Source organism: Stegostoma tigrinum, unplaced genomic scaffold (assembly GCF_030684315.1).
Source record: "Stegostoma tigrinum isolate sSteTig4 unplaced genomic scaffold, sSteTig4.hap1 scaffold_73, whole genome shotgun sequence".
NCBI classification, from domain to species: Eukaryota; Metazoa; Chordata; class Chondrichthyes; order Orectolobiformes; family Stegostomatidae; genus Stegostoma; species Stegostoma tigrinum.
The window spans coordinates 1255368-1271495 of NW_026728674.1; the positions used below are offsets into that span (position 1 = coordinate 1255368).

Below are 16128 nucleotides of genomic sequence, written 5' to 3' on the forward strand. Positions count from 1 at the left end.
CGGCAGTTGGAGATGAAGAGGTCGAGGGAGGGTAGGAGGCCTAGGGGTGGTGTCCAGGAGGAGGACTTGTGTTGGAAGCGGGTGAAGGGGTCAGTGGAAGGAGGGTTAGGTTCCCGGTTGAAGAAGTAGGCATGGAGACGAAGATGGCGGAAAAACTGCTCTATGTCCAACCGTGACTGGTATCATTGGTCTGTGCTACCTCACATTCACACTCTCTCTAATTCTGCACCACCCTTCAGCACAGCTCATGTAATACCATTCTCACCAAAGCATTCAATGTCTGTCTTCACTTGCTCTCGCCTACTTGAGGGCCCAAGGCTATTCATCCTCTATGTTCTCTGTGCCTCTTGCTCTCACCCAGGAGACCTCACCTCCCTTCCCAAACATACATGAGCACTAACAAATGCACCAGCTCATTTCATCTCACTCAATCACTCCCTTTGTTTCATTCCAGGAAAAACAGCCCACCGTAGGGCAGAAAGAGCCAACACAGGTAGTGAGGTGTCTAACGTTTGACTTCTCACAACCTATGAGGACAGTGTCCTGACCATGATCATCCTGAGCAGCCAACTGATTGCATCCAAGCCCCTCGAGTGATATCAGACAATGCCCTGGAGTTACTTCGATCTGCTGCCTGGAACTGCCTCCCTTGACTACAGACCATTCCCCTCAGAACCTGAAGAACGACCATGTGGTTGGAGACAATGCAACGCGTTCTGTGCTTCTGCAGCTGGCACATGCTGCAGGTGTGAGATCAACATATCACGGTGCTAAACGGCAACACACCCACTCCTTTGATTGATGACTGCTGACAAACATGACAAGCTGTCTGGCTTTGTCTCGATGCCAAAAGGTTAATCAACATAGTAGCGTTATGAGTCTGAGAGATGTGGCGGAGGGGGCAACCCATAAAAAGACAAAGCAAATGAAGACAAGGCAGAGGAGCTGTTAGCATTCATGCAGGGACAAAATGAGAGTGGAGAGCTCAAGCAAGGTGTCCTGATGTGTAACGTGGCCCAATACACGAATGGGTGCCTGTCCCTGCATATAAAAGTGCCCTGGCAGTAGCACTGCAATGAGGGGGGCTGCTGCAATCCAAAATGCAGCAATGAAGTACAGAAGAGTACTGAAAGCAGATCTGACATGTGCCATGATGTGCTGAGGCTGGAACATGCCACATGTCAAAACGGTGGACATGGGGTGCTACTGATGGGTGTGGCTGCAGATGCTGGTGACTACTGCCCAAGTTGGAGGTCCAGAAGAGCATTGAGCAATGTGCAAGCATCACACATGCTTATCTCACTGAAATAAGCACGTCAGTGGACTCAGCATCAAAAGTTGAGTGGTTTGGTGAAGTTGAGATTTTGGTCTTCTGAAGTCGTTATATCACTGAAATAAGCATTTCAGTGAAACGTGCATCAAAAGTTGAGTCGTTTAGTGAAGTTCAGATTTTTGTCTTCTGAAGTGCCTACCTCACTGAAATAAGCGTTTCAGTGAAACAAGCATCAAAAGTTGAGTCGTTTTGTGAAGTTGAGAGTTGGGTCTTCTGACATGCTTATCTCACTGAAATAAGCAATTCAGTGAATCCAGCATCAAAAGTTGAGTGGTTTGGTGAAGTTGAGATTTTGTCCTTCTGAAGTGCTTATCTCACTGTTATATGCATTTTGGTAAATACAGCATCAAAGTTGAGTCGTTTGGTGAGGTTGGGATTTTGTCTTTTTGAAGTGCTTATCTCACTGAAATAAGCACTTCAGTGAACCCAGCATCGAAAGTTGAGTGGTTTGGTGAAGTTTAGATTTTGGTCTTCTGATGGGCTTATCTCACTGAAATAAGCACTTCAGTGAACCCAGCATCGACAGTTGAATCGTTTGGTGAAGTTGAGATTTTAGTCTTCTGAACTGCTTATCTCACTGAAATACGCACTTCAGTGAACTCAGCATCAAAAGTTGAGTGGTTTGGTGAAGTTGATATTTTTGTCTTCTGAATTGCTTCTCTCACTGAAATAAGCATTGCAGTGAACTCACCGTCATAAGTTGAGAGGGAGGGCAGTGTGGAGCGAACAAGGGAGTCACGGAGAGAGTTGTTTCTCCGGAAAGCAGACAGGGGTGGGGATGGAAAAATGTCTTGGGTGGTGGGGTCGGATTGTAAATGGCGAAAGTGTCGGAGGGTGATGCGTTGTATCCGGAGGTTGGTAGGGGGGTGTGTGAGAATGAGGGGGATCCTCTTAGGGCGGTTGTGGCGGGGGCGGGGTGTGAGGGATGTGTAGCGGGAAATACGGGAGATGCGGTCAAGGGCATTCTCGATCACTGTGGGGGGAAAGTTGCGGTCCTTGAAGAACTTAGACATCTGGGATGTGCGGGAGTGGAATGTCTTATCATGGGAGCAGATGCGGCGGAGGCGGAGGAATTGGGAATAGGGGATGGAATTTTTGCAGGAGGGTGGGTGGGAGGAAGTGTATTCTAGGTAGCTGTGGGAGTCGGTGGGCTTGAAATGGACATCAGTTACAAGCTGGTTGCCTGAGATGGAGACTGAGAGGTCCAGGAAGGTGAGGGATGTGCTGTAGATGGCACAGGTGAACTGAAGGTTGGGGTGGAAGGTGTTGGTGAAGTGGATGAACTGTTTGAGCTCCTCTGGGGAGCAAGAGGCGGCGCCGATACAGTCATCAATGTACCGGAGGAAGAGGTGGGGTTTGGGGCCTGTGTAGGTGCGGAAGAGGGACTGTTCCACGTAACCTACAAAGAGGCAGGCATAGCTGGGGCCCATGCAGGTGCCCATGGCCACCCTCTTAGTCTGTAGGAAGTGGGAGGAGTCAAAAGAGAAGTTGTTGAGGGTGAGGACGAGTTCAGCTAGGCGGATGAGAGTGTCGGTGGAGGGGGATTGGTCGGGCCTGCGGGACCGGAAGAAGCGGGGGCCTTGAGGCCATCTGCATGCGGAATGCAGGTGTATAAGGACTGGACGTCCATGGTGAATATGAGGTGTTGGGGGCCAGGGAATTGGAAGTCCTGGAGGAGGTGGAGGGCGTGGGTGGTGTCACGGACGTAGGTGGGGAGTTCCTGGACCAAAGGGGAGAAAATGGAGTCCAGATAGGTGGAGATGAGTTCGGTGGGGCAGGAGCAGGCTGAGACGATGGGTCGACCAGGGCAGGCAGGTTTGTGGATTTTGCGAAGGAGATAGAAACGGGCCGTGCGGGGTTGGGGAACAATGAGGTTGGAGGCTGTGGGTGGGAGGTCCCCTGAGGTGATGAGGTCGTGAATGGTGTTGGAGATGATGGTTTGGTGCACGGGTGTGGGGTCATGATCGAGGGGGCGGTAGGAGGTGGTGTCGGAGAGTTGGCGTCTGGCCTCGGCGATGTAGAGGTCAGTGCGCCATACTACCACTGCGCCACCCTTGTCTGTGGGTTTGATGGTGAGGTTGGGGTTGGAGCGGAGGGAGCGGAGGGCTGCCCGTTCTGCGGGGGAGAGGTTGGAGTGGGTGAGAGGGGTGGAGAGGTTGAGGCGGTTAATGTCTCGACGGCAGTTGGAAATGAAGAGGTCGAGGGAGGGTAGGAGGCCTGGGGGTGGTGTCCAGGAGGAGGACTTGTGTTGGAAGCGGGTGAAGGGGTCAGTGGCGGGAGGGTTAGGTTCCCGGTTGAAGAAGTAGGCATGGAGGCGAAGACGGCGGAAAAACTGCTCTATGTCCAACTGTGACTAGTATTCGTTGATGTGTGGTTGTAGGGTGACAAAGGTGAGCCCCTTGCTAAGGACTGACCGTTCGTCCTCAGTCAGTGGGAGGTCCGGGGGGGATGGTGAACATGCGGCAGGGCTCGGTGTGGCTGTCTCCTCTGGGGTTGCTGGCTGTGGAGGTTGTGGGCGGAGCAATGAGGTCGTTGGCCATGGGCGGGGTTCCGTCGGCCGTGGGCGGGGTTCCAAAGTTTGGTCTGAGGAGCATTTGTTTTACTGCAAGAAGTGTGTAGTGAGCTATCAACGCAAGGTAGCTCAACTGTGGGGTCCTTACAAAAGTAATGTCAAAACTGAACAAGTTGAACTGCTGGGACAGGACAGATTTAGCAAATATCATGTGTGGCACAGCACAATTTTTGACAAAAAAATCTGAATTCTCAGATAAAGATGCATGAAAACTGATGCTATCATAAATCATGAAATATATTCAGAATTTTCATAAAGCTCAATGATAAACTGTATTCATCAAGAACTACAGTAATATTTATATTTTATTATCGACAATTTGACAATTTCACAAACAACGAAAATGCATATTTTTTTCACATTTTTCATTTCAATGGTTCAGCCAATTATTTTCTAACCACCATCTTTATCAGGCCAGAAAGCCATAACTCATGGAGTGCCACACGGATCAGTCCGAGGACTACAATTATTTACTATCTACATTCATAACTTAGAGGAGGGGACAAGGCATAAATCCATCCAAATTTGCTGATGCTACAAAAATAGTGGGAGGGAATGTTCTCATGAGGACAAAGAATCTGCAAGGGGATAGACAGGTTGAGCAAGTCGGAAAAAGTTGGCAGATAGAGTTTAATGTAGGAAAGTACACTTTGGTAGGAAGAATCAAAAGACAGACTCTTACTTAAATAGGGGGAAGACTCTAAAAAATTGCAGGTTAGGGGACTTGGATGCTGTAGTCCATGAAACACATACTAGCATGCAGGTGACTGATTGATTTATTGCTGTCACATGTACTCAGATACTGTGAAAAGTGTTGATTTGCATGCTGTAGAGGCAAATCATACCATACAACGTGCAGAATACAGTGTTACAGCCACAGAGAAGATGCTGATAGAGAGAGATCAGAATTAACATTTGAGAGGTCCGTTCAAAAGTCACAACAGAATAGAGGCTGTTCTTAAATCTATTTGTACGCGTTTTCAAACTGATGTCCTCTGCCTGACAGAAGAGGACGGAAGAGAGTATAACCAGAGTGAGGGGGTATTTTGATTATGTTGGTTGTTTTCCCAAGGCAGTGGGAAGTGTGGATGGAGTCAATGGATGGAAGGCTAGTTTGCGTGACGGATTGGGCTGTGCTCATGATTCTCTTTCGCTTCTTGCAGTCTTGGGAACAGCAACTGCCATACCACACAGTGATGCATCCAGATAGGATGCATCTACAAAAATAGGTAGGGTCCTCATGGACATGCTGAATTTCCGTAGCCACCTTGACCATTGCGTCGACATGGGTAGACCAGGACAGATTGTTGGTGAGCAACATTCCCAGGAACTTGACACTGTCAACCATCTCCACTTCAGCACCATTGCTGCAGACAGAAGCTTCCTGAAATCAATGACCAGTCCTTCATTTTGCTTATGTTGATGGAGAGACTGTTATCTTTCCATCATGCCAGCAAGCACTCAATTGTTTTTCCTGTAATCTGACTTATTGTTGTTTGAGGTCCGACCTACAATGGAAGCGTCATCAGCAAAATTATAAATAGAGTTGGGACCACACAGTCATGATTGCATAAGGAGTATAGAGTAGGGGCCTGAGTATGCAGCTTTGCTGGGCACCGGCGTTGAGGCTTACGGTGGAGGAAGTGTTGTCACCTATCCTTACTGATTGCGGTCTCTGGGTCAGGAAGTCGAGAATCCTGTTACAGAGAGGGATGCTGAGGCCGAGGTCTCAGAGTTCAGAGAGGAGTTTGTTTGGAATTACAGTGTGGAAGGTGGAGCTCTGATCAATAAGTAACAGCCTGATGTAGGTATCCTTGTTATCCAGACATTCCAAGGATGACTGTCAGGCCAGGGATCAGCTGTAGACCTGTTGCAGTGGTAGGTGAATTGCAGAGGATCAAAGCACTTTGGTAGGTTGGAGTTGATGTGAGCCATGATTATGGTGATGCAAGTAATTAAGAAGGCAAATGGAATTTTGGCCTTTAGTGGAAGGAGGTTTTAGTTCAAAAAAGGGGAAGCTTTTTTGCAACTGATCAGGCTGTTGAGGAGGTCACACTTGGAGAAATACAAGAAAGAATACACAGCCATGGGAAGCAGTTCAAAAGAGATTCACCGGGCTGATTCATCGGATCATGATTTATCAAGAATGGTTACACAGAACGTCTTTATTCATTCAAGTTTAGGAGAATGAGGGGTGATCTTACTGAAACACAAAATTTTGAGAGGGCTTGACAGGCTAGATGTGAAGACAATGTTTCCATTAGTGTGGAAATCTCAAACTCAGCGACATAGTTACAGAAGAAGGGAACATTTATTGAAACCTGAGATGCAAAGGAATTTCTTCTTTCAGCAGGTAGTGATTGTTTAGAATACAAGAGAATTGTGAAAGGTAGATCACTGAAAGTATTTAAAGAAGGTGGTCGATAAGATTTTTGAAATAGAGAAGTTGAGGGCTCTGAGAAGCTGGTATGGAAGAGGAGTTGAATCCTGGGGCGGTCAGCCATGTTCTTATAGGATGGTGAGGCAGGGTCGAGAGGTAGAACATCCAGATCCTGGTGCTATTTCTTATGTTTTTGTCTGCTTTCTAGAACCAGTAAGGAGTTTTATTGTGCTACATGGCCAAGCGAGCTACTGACACAGAACAAGACTGAAATAATTTGCTCAATAAAACATTTCATGAGGCTTTATGGGATAAAGGAAATTTTCATGTACTACTTTGCTGACATCAATCAAAATCTGCTCAATTGAAAGAAATACATGCAGTTCATAAAATTTTATGTTGTTCTTCCCTTCAATGCATCAAGTATATCTTTGTTGTAATTCATTAAAGTTTGTCTTTCTCAGGGACTTAAAATATATGAAACAATACATAATACTGAAGTGCACAGCAGTTATCACAATGTTCCAATTCCAAATTCTTTTAGATGGATCGGGAAAAATATCTGCTACCTGCAGCTTCATTATGAATATATTCAAATTGTCCAGTCCTGAACCATTTCAGACTGTGGTTTGGATGCTCACATCTCTCACTATTTGGATTTTGTTTTGCGAATACATTCTAAAGTGCAGACTGCAGACCAGAACATTGTATTTTTGAAAAAGAAATATTATAAAATTGAATAACTTTATAAACCATGATAATAAAATATTAATTGCTTGCTTAAATTGAAAGGGTTCTTTATCTTGCTCATCTGTTTGAAGCCAAATTATTTGTACATGCTTTCTACAACAGATTGGCTGGCTTTGAAAATGTTTTCACTGTTACCTGTATGAATTTCCACCTCATATTTCGGTCATCAAGCTGATGAGAAATCCTTGGAGATAAAGAGACATCAAGTGGAGATAACTGATTGGCCAGATCATTTAATATTTTGACTTCTTGTTTCACTGGGGCAATTTCTTCTTTAAAAACCTAATGGAGAGGAAGCATATAAAATCTGAGAAACATCCTGAAATTAATGATTAAATGTTAATAAGAAATTAAGTTAAAACTAACATCCTAATATTAAATACAAAATACAAAAGCATCTGCTGGAAATGACATTCAATTAATGAAGATTTCGAGCTAAAAGTAACAGTGTCGATGAAACTATCACAAATTGTTGTAACAGAAAACTGAATTCACGAATCTATTCTTGAGGGAAGGGAATCTGCTTTCCTGAGCAATTCTGGTATCTGACTTCAAATTCACAGGAATATGGCTGACTCTCTACTGACTTCCAAAATGGCCCACCAAGCCATTCCTGGATGGGAAACAAATGTTAGCCTTGCCAGCAGTGCCCTCATCCTGTGAAAGAATGCTTTAAAAAAAGTGGATTTAATAAATGTAGAAGTAAGTAACAAAACAGGACAAATCAACTCAACAAGGCTTTGAAGGATAATTCTACTTAGTCCTGTTCTTCTTATGTTATGCTATCTATTTGCAGAACTGTATTTGAAAATACAATTTGACACCTGCCTGAGGCACAGCATATATAAAGACATCCTGAGGCATCCCAAAACTCAATCTGTTAACCAGTTCCAATTCAAGCCATTAGGAAATCAACCTCTGGATGTCGGGTATGGGTTGCCTGAACAAGCATAAACTGTTCCCTTTTTTTATATACCACCAAGCAAATAGCAGACAATTAGGTTTAATGTGGAAAGGGTTTTAGGTTTTGGTTGGGCAAATCAGGGCAGAACTTTTACACTTAATGGTAAGGTCCTCGGCAGTGTCGCCAAACAAACTTGGGGTGCAGGTTCAGAGTTCCTTGAAAGTGGAGTTGCAGGTAGTGAAGAAGGCGTTTAATATGCTTGCTTTTGTTGGTCACAGCACTCAATATAGAAGTTGGGAAGTCACGTTGCAGCTACAAAGGACATTGGTTTGGCCATTTTTGGAATACTACACTCAATTCAGGTTTCCTTGCTTTTGGAAAGTTGTCGTGAAATTTGAAAGGGTTCAGAAAAGATTTACAAGAACATTGCCAGGGTTGGAGAGTCTGACTGTAGGGAGAGGCTGAATGGGTTGGGGCTGCCTTCTCTGAAGTACCTGCTTCAAAATCTTCCTGCCGCCAGCCTCATCTCATATCCAGCCCGACTGATCACAAGGTAAGAATGTAACCACCTCTGAATGGCACTTCTCACAAGACATTGGAAGAAAGTCGCTTAGCCACATAATTTCTTTTTCTGGCAATCGGAGTTTTTAATGCAATAAATTGCAAAGAATTAATGAAAAGAAAAGCATGCTGCCGTTTGACTCTTCAGAAATATGGCAAATCCCAAATTTCCACTGTTAAATCTTGGTAAAAATGGAGTGATGAAAATCATCTGCACACAACAAGGTGGCCAGCTTTTGAATCGATAGTATTTACGTAGCTGATCTTGTTCAGTTTCTGGTCAACAGTAACACCCATGGTGTTGATGGTGGGGGATTCAGCGGTGGTAACAGCATTAAATGTCGAGAGATGATGGCTAAATTCTCCCTTGTTGGAGATGGCCATTGCTTGGCACTTGTGTGGTGCAAATGTTACCTAGCACTGTATCAGCCTAAGCCTGGATAATATATTTGGTCTTGCCACATTTGAACATGGACTGCTTTATTGTCTAAGGAGTTGGAAATGGTCCTGAACATTGTGCAGTCATCAGCAAACATTCCCACTTCTGACTTTATAGAAGGAAGCTGAAGCAGCACAGATGTTTGGCCCTGGACACTGCCCTGAGGAACTCCTACAGAGATGTCCTGGAGGTGAGATGACTATGTCTAACAACCACAAAAGTTTTCCTTTGTGCTTGGTATGACTACAACTAATAGAGGCCTTTTCCCTGCCTTACAAGAATCGAAGTCCACCTTAAAATATTCAATGACCCCAACTCTATCATCTTGGGAGGCAGCTACTTCCAATGTCATTCAACTATCAGAGAAAAAATGCTCTGCTCATCTGTCCTTGAGTGGCAACTTCAAATTTTGCATGTGTCCCTCGTTCTGCGCTCGCCAAAGTATAGGAAAAATCTTTCTACATATTCCTTGTGAAGACCATTCAGAATCATATGTAGTTCAAGGAAATCAGCTCCTTACTCTTCTCAATTTCAGCAAAAACAAGTCCAGTCCTTCTAAGATAACAAAGTGTGGAGCTGGATGAACACAGCAGGCCAAGCAGCATCTCAGGAGCTCAAAAGCTGATGTCTCGGGCCTAGACCCTTCATCAGAGAGGGGGATGGGGGGAGGGAACTGGAATAAATAGGGAGAGAGGGGGAGGCAGACTGAAGATAGAGAGAAAAGAAGATAGGTAGAGAGGAGAGTATAGGTGAGGAGGTCCTTCTAAATCCTTCCCAGTCCTTCTGATCTTACTTCATAAGACAACCCATTAATTGCAAGTATTGTTCTTGTAAACCTAAATCTGAACTGCCTCCTTAAATGAGGCAACTTATATTATATGCCATAATTGAGGTATGGCTTCAATGCTATGTGTAACTGTGGCACAAAATCCTTACTTGTATGTTCATTTCCTTTTGTAATAACATATAGCATCCATTAGCATCCTTAATCACTTGCAGTTAATCAGAAAGCCTGGTACAAACACCAGATAACATGACAGTCCTCACAGGATGCATTTTCCAATGCTTTCAATATATAGTCATGTGTGTCTCAGTGAATCAAAATCCTCCTCATTTTACCCCAATTAAATCTCACAATAAAGGAAGTATGTCTGAAAGTCATCTCATCCTGAGGAAAACAGACTTGCTCCAGGAAAGCTGCTAAAATATATCAAGAAAAATATATATGAAATGGTTCTAGAAATTTCTGCAACACAAAGATCAAAGGAAACAATAGTTTGATGAACACACTGTTAAGTGTTGCACTTGCACATCACATTTTGGAAAACAAACAACACTGATTTTCTGCTTTTTTAAAAAAAGAATGTTGAATGTCTTCATTATGCAGCACTGCAGTGAACTGAAAAAGGTATAGACTTTTAACCTGCAAAGAAAGTATGTGCAGAAGTTAAAACAAACAAAAAAAAAGCCACTTCTGCCCTAAAAAGACAATATTACATCACAAAAAGACAGGGAAGTTGGAGAATGCAGCATCATGCTACCTGCAGAGATCAAGTTTTGTCTGTGTCATAAAAAACAAAAGAACTGTGGGCACTGTAAATCAGGAACAAAAGCAGAAGTTGCTGGAAAAGCTCAGCAGGTCTGGCAGCATCAGTGAAGAGTGAGATCTGAGGAAGGGTCACAGGACCCGAAATGTTATCTCTGGCATTGTCTACGTCAGAGTGAGTTATGTCTATTGCTTCAGCAAAATCCAACCAACTTTGAATGAAAATCAATGCTTAAGAAACATCCAAAACATCCGCTGTACCCGTTGTGGCTTCCTCTACATTGGGGAAACGATGCGGAGGCTTGGGGACTGCATTGCAGAACACCTATGCTCAGTTTGCAAGAAACAACTGCACCTCCCTGTCACGAACCATTTCAACTCCCCCTCCCAATCCTTAGATGACATGTCCATCCTGGGCCTCCTGCAGTGCCATAATGATGCCACCCGAAGGCTGCAGGAACAGCAACTCATCGTCCGCTTGGGAACCCTGCAGCCCAATGGTATCAATGTGGATTTCACAAGCTTCAAAATCTCCCGTCCTCCCACTGCATCCCAAAATCAGCCCAGCTCGTCCCTGCCTCCCTAACCTATTCTTCCTCTCACCTATCTGCACCCCCCCTCATGCTGCACCCCCATTTCTTACCTACGAACCTCATCCCACCCCCTTGACCTGTCCGGCCTCCCCAGACTGACCTAACCCCTCCCTACCTCCCCACCCATACTCTCCTCTCCACCATCTTCTCCTCTATCCATCTTCAATTCGCCTCCCCCCTCTCCCTATTTATTTCAGAACCCTCTCCACCTCCCCCTTTTCTGATGAAGGGTCGAGGCCCGAAACGTCAGATTTTGGGCTTCTGAGATGCTGCTTGGCCTGCTGTGTTCATCCAGCTCCACACGTTGTTATCTCGCATTCTTGAGCATCTGCAGTTCCCATTATCTCTCTAAAATAAAGGCTGATGTCTTTCAAAACCCAATGTCAGATTTTGCAGGTCATCCTTACCCTGAAAAAATACCAAATAGGCATAAAGAAGAAAACTGGAGGTGAAACCATTCAAAAAATTTTCATTAGCATAATAAATGTTCAAACTGTAAAAGCAGGTTAAGCACCTGTACAGAAGGAAACTGTACTCAAACTTTACACAGACACTTAGAGCTAACAAATGCGAGAAACCAATATCCATTTCTTTCTGGATTACCAATTTTGCTGTTGGGAAAATAGGCCTCTACTGAGCAATGTCAATTCAAACAAGATAGCAACCTCTCAGAACTCAACACTCACAGTCGTAGAGTTCTGTTTTCACAGGTTGGAGTATAATAGGGTAAAGTACAATACACCAAATCTTCTTTGGTACCCTTTTCCTTCCATAAAGCTGCTTTTAGTCGATGCGCACAGAATTCATTTTATACACATTTAAAAGTTTCTAAGTTCAAGAGGCCAGTTCCAGCACTTTGACTTGCATCTTCTTCATCATCACAACAGAACAAAATAAACTCTCTCTTTGTAAGTCACGTTTTCAATTTTTAGTGACAAGGTGAAGTGCGAGAACTGCTCACTTGATGTTAAAATGTCCTAAGTATGTACCTATGTATTTCAATTCTGTGAAATAGGTGGAATGAGTTCGAGAAAAGGATTAATTTTGTTGCTCTGGGAGAGAGCTGGTACAGATAAAATAGGCTGAATGGCCTCCTCCCATGCTAAAAATGTCCATAACTGTTCTTGGCGCTGCTAAATTGAAGTGGGCATCCTTTCATTATGACTGTGAGACGTAGCATGTTACGATAGATGGCATAATGGAGAAATCCTTTGTTATTAATGAATTTGTCGACACGAGGCATCCTTCCGAAGTCAAATGTTCGACATATACCTGTGGCACTGACTTAGTTCCAAACACTTACAATATGGAGGTGCTGGTGTTGGACTGGGATGGACAAAGTCAGAATCCACATGGCATCAGGTTATAATCTGACAGGTTTATTTGAAATCACACAAGCTTTTGGAATGCAGTCCCTTCATCAGGTGCAGTCAGAGAGGAAAACACACAGACACTCAATTTATAAGCAAACAGATCAAAAGATCATACAACTGGTGTGAGTGGAGTGTCAGATAATAAGTCTTCATCCGGGATGTCTGTTTATTTGCAGATGTTTTGTTGAAGAAACACACAACTTGTAGTTACAGTCAGTGTGGTATCTTATAAATTCCTGCTTTGGAAATAAAGCTTAAAACTCTAAGACAGATTCTGAACACAAGCCTCTAAACTACAAGTCAGAGTCTGACCTGAGATGTCACCTTTTGTACATTCCTGTTGCGCTGCCTGATTATCATGACAGCACAGCACTGACATTGACTTCATAAACACTTTACTTGCCTCTAACACTCTTGGTCACCTGTAGAGAGTTATTATCTGACACTCCACTCAGGCCAATTCTATGATCTTTTGATCTTTCTGCTTATAAACTGTGTGTCTGTGTGGTCACCTCACTAACTGCACCTGATGAAGGGGCTGCACTCCAAAAGCTTGTGTGACTTGAAATGAGCCTGTTGGACGACAAACTGGTGTCATGTGACTTCTGACTTCAAACAGTTATAGAATATGTTTTCAATCCTACCTTGACTTGATAATAAGACAACTTCCTAAAATTTATAAAATGAGAAATATGTCTAACCCTGAGCCTTTTAAAAAGGAAATATTACAACCATAGTACAGTCAGACAGAAGGAACTGTGTCTGACACCACACAATTAATCCCCCTTATGGAAGAAAGGTTGGCTGCGTTCTCTTTCTTCAGGAACATCCAGCTAATACCACCTTACTACTGCTTGTTTTATTCAGCTGGTGTTCCATCTAATTCCTTTCGGTCTTGGTCAAACCCTCATGTAATTTATTTAAATTTTCAATAAAATAAATTTAACTTTATATTCCACAATTTGAACATTTCCTTTTAAGGTTTGAATGGTTCACTTTGTACAGTGCACATGTGGTGTTCATAATTGGAGAACATGGTGGGAAAATCAAGATATATTGACAAGCTAACTTCTGCGTTCTTGTCAGTAATGCCCTTTGAACAGAACATGAAGTTGCGGAACGATGTGGAGACAACAATTTAAAACTGGGAAGACCACTGTTTGTGGTCCGACCACACATTCATGCAATCCCTAAAGCTGTCTCTTTACATCTTTTTAATACTCTCTACCTGTCTCTTGTCTTGGCTCATTAGCAGTGAAACCTTCATCTGGAACTACTTCACTTCTGGACCTGACAATTCCAATGCATTCCCTGCTGGAGTCCCACATTTGCCCATGGCATCTAAAACACTCTAAGGCTCAGGGTTAGACATACTTCTCATTTTATAAATTTTAGGAAGATGTCTTATTATCAAGTCAAGGTAGGATTGAAAACATATTCTATAACTGTTTGAAGTCAGAAGTCACATGACACCAGCTTGTAGTCCAACTGGTTCATTTGAAATCACACAAGCTTTTGGAGTGCAGCCACCTTCACCAGGTGCAGTTAGTGAGGTGACCACACAGACACACAATTTATAAGCAGAAAGATCAAAAGATCATAGAATTGGCTTGAGTGGAGTGTCAGATAATAACTCTCTACAGGTGACCAAGAGTGTTATGAGGTCATCTAAAACTCCACTGCCTGAGTCTCATCTTGAAACAAATCCTATTCTCCGTACTTTCTAACTCACTGATACTATTAACAGTAAATTTATTAAATTCTCATTTTTGTTTACACATCGTTCCTTGGCTACGCCTATCGCTATTTTGGTAATCTCCACCAGTCCAACCATACTTCAGGATATCTGCACTCGTCTAATTATGTCCTCTTGCCCACTCTTGATTTTAAATGGCCCACTACTGGTTGTCAAACATTTAATTGTGTAGGCTTCAAACCCAACAAGAGACTTCCTCCACCTCTTAGCCGCTGTACCTTTCCTCTTTTAAGGCACTTTTTAAAACAATCCTCTTTGATCAAGCTCTTGATCATCAGAACTAAGAACTTAATAAGGCTCAGTTGTATTCTGGGATCGTTAATACTCCTTTCAGATGCCTTCAAAACTTTGCCTCCATTAAAGAGATATAAAGTGGTTGAAGACATTGCACAGCAGACAGGGATGAATTGGGGAGTTATTTCAAAGAGCTATGATATGCCAGAAGACCTCCTTCCACACGCCAACTCTGATTCTACGTAACAAAAATGATTTTCAGACTTGGGAAGAGCCTTCAAAAATGTCACTGGTAACCAGCTTTTGGGCAGAGTAGAGCTGCTGAGATGATAGACCAGGAAAGAGGGGTACCAGTAGTGATAATATGCTGAACACAATCAAATTTTGAGGTTGTAGAATGATGTGGTCTTCAGCATTTTTGAAACTTTGACCCTTTTCCTTCCTCTTCACGGAGCAAGTCAAATAGCGGCAGCACAATGTTGCATGGCTGCTCAAGCCTGCTCCACCGTTGATGATGATTGTGGCTGGTCTTCTCCATCAATTAAACTTTTGCTCGTATCTCATCCTCTTTTCAAAACATCGGTCTATTCACGTGTAGTATCCCTCTCGCTAATTTAATGAGAATTCATTCCAATCACTGAACTCCTAACGCTGACCCACCCCAGATCAAAAAATTCAGCTGAGATCAGGAACTCATCTAACCTGTATGGCTGAGCTGGCTTTTAAAAAGTTTGCCAGTGAGAGAGTCCCAGTTAGAAACATTCATTCAAAAAAATACAATTGCATGGATTACTCTACAATCCTAAGCTCCATTCAAATTCAGTTGGCTGAACGGTTGGTTTGTGATGCAAAGTGATGCCCTGCAGAGAGGGCTCAATTGCCACACCAGTGAGCTTACCACAAAGGATCTTTGCCTCAACCTCTACTTGCCCGAGGCATGGTGATCTTCAGGTTAAATCATAACCAGTTGTCTCTCTCTAAGGAGTGGCCAAATGGCGTGCTAAGACTTTACCTTTAATCCTGATAACATAGCAACAAGCAGATAACTCAGCTGATGTCACTGACTAATAGAATCCTCAATTATACTAATATTACCGATGTGATATCATCAGAAGGCATGCTCAACTAAGTTTTAATTTTCAAATTAAGTTAACAACCATTCAATCAATATTACTTAAGTACTCATATTACTGATCGTCTCGATACAACATTGCAGTTACATCTGTTCATAAGTGAAGTGCAATGTAATTGCACTTATTTTGGTTTTATCAATGTGATCCTGCAATGAGTCAATAAGCAGGTCACCCACAGGTTGCCAATCAGTGTGGACCTCCTCAGCTGTTATCACGAGCCTCAAGATCATCCAGAGCTTTCTGCAGTTCTTGAAGTTTCTCCAATGCCTTTTCCACCTGTTTCTGCCAGTTGCTTGCATGGATTTTCAATTGCTCCCAATTTTCCTTCACTTCTGTTGACTGTTTGAGGACAGCTTTGGCAATTCTCTGGGCTCTCTCTTCCGGGTTAGGTTCTGGAAATATGAAATGCAAATAATTTATCAACTATTCATGACTTTGATCGATGGAAATGAAGTTTTCTTTCGAAACCCCTTTCCTTTAAAAGGTCTCTCTGGACTTTATCCTGAAATTGGGAATATATAGTATAAGACTAAAGATTTTGTTACAGGCACATC

At 43.2% G+C, this 16128-nt stretch overlaps 1 long non-coding RNA gene across 2 annotated transcripts in view; it reads right to left on the reverse strand.

Annotated features, from left to right (window-relative positions):
• Window positions 1-15557: 15557 nt before the first annotated feature.
• LOC132209237 (uncharacterized) overlaps window positions 15558-16128 on the reverse strand; it is a 77011-nt gene continuing 76440 nt past the window's right edge. For both annotated transcript variants that reach the window (XR_009445333.1, XR_009445330.1), the window contains one exon: window positions 15558-15966. This is a non-coding gene — a long non-coding RNA (uncharacterized LOC132209237). The remainder of the gene's footprint in view (window positions 15967-16128) is intronic.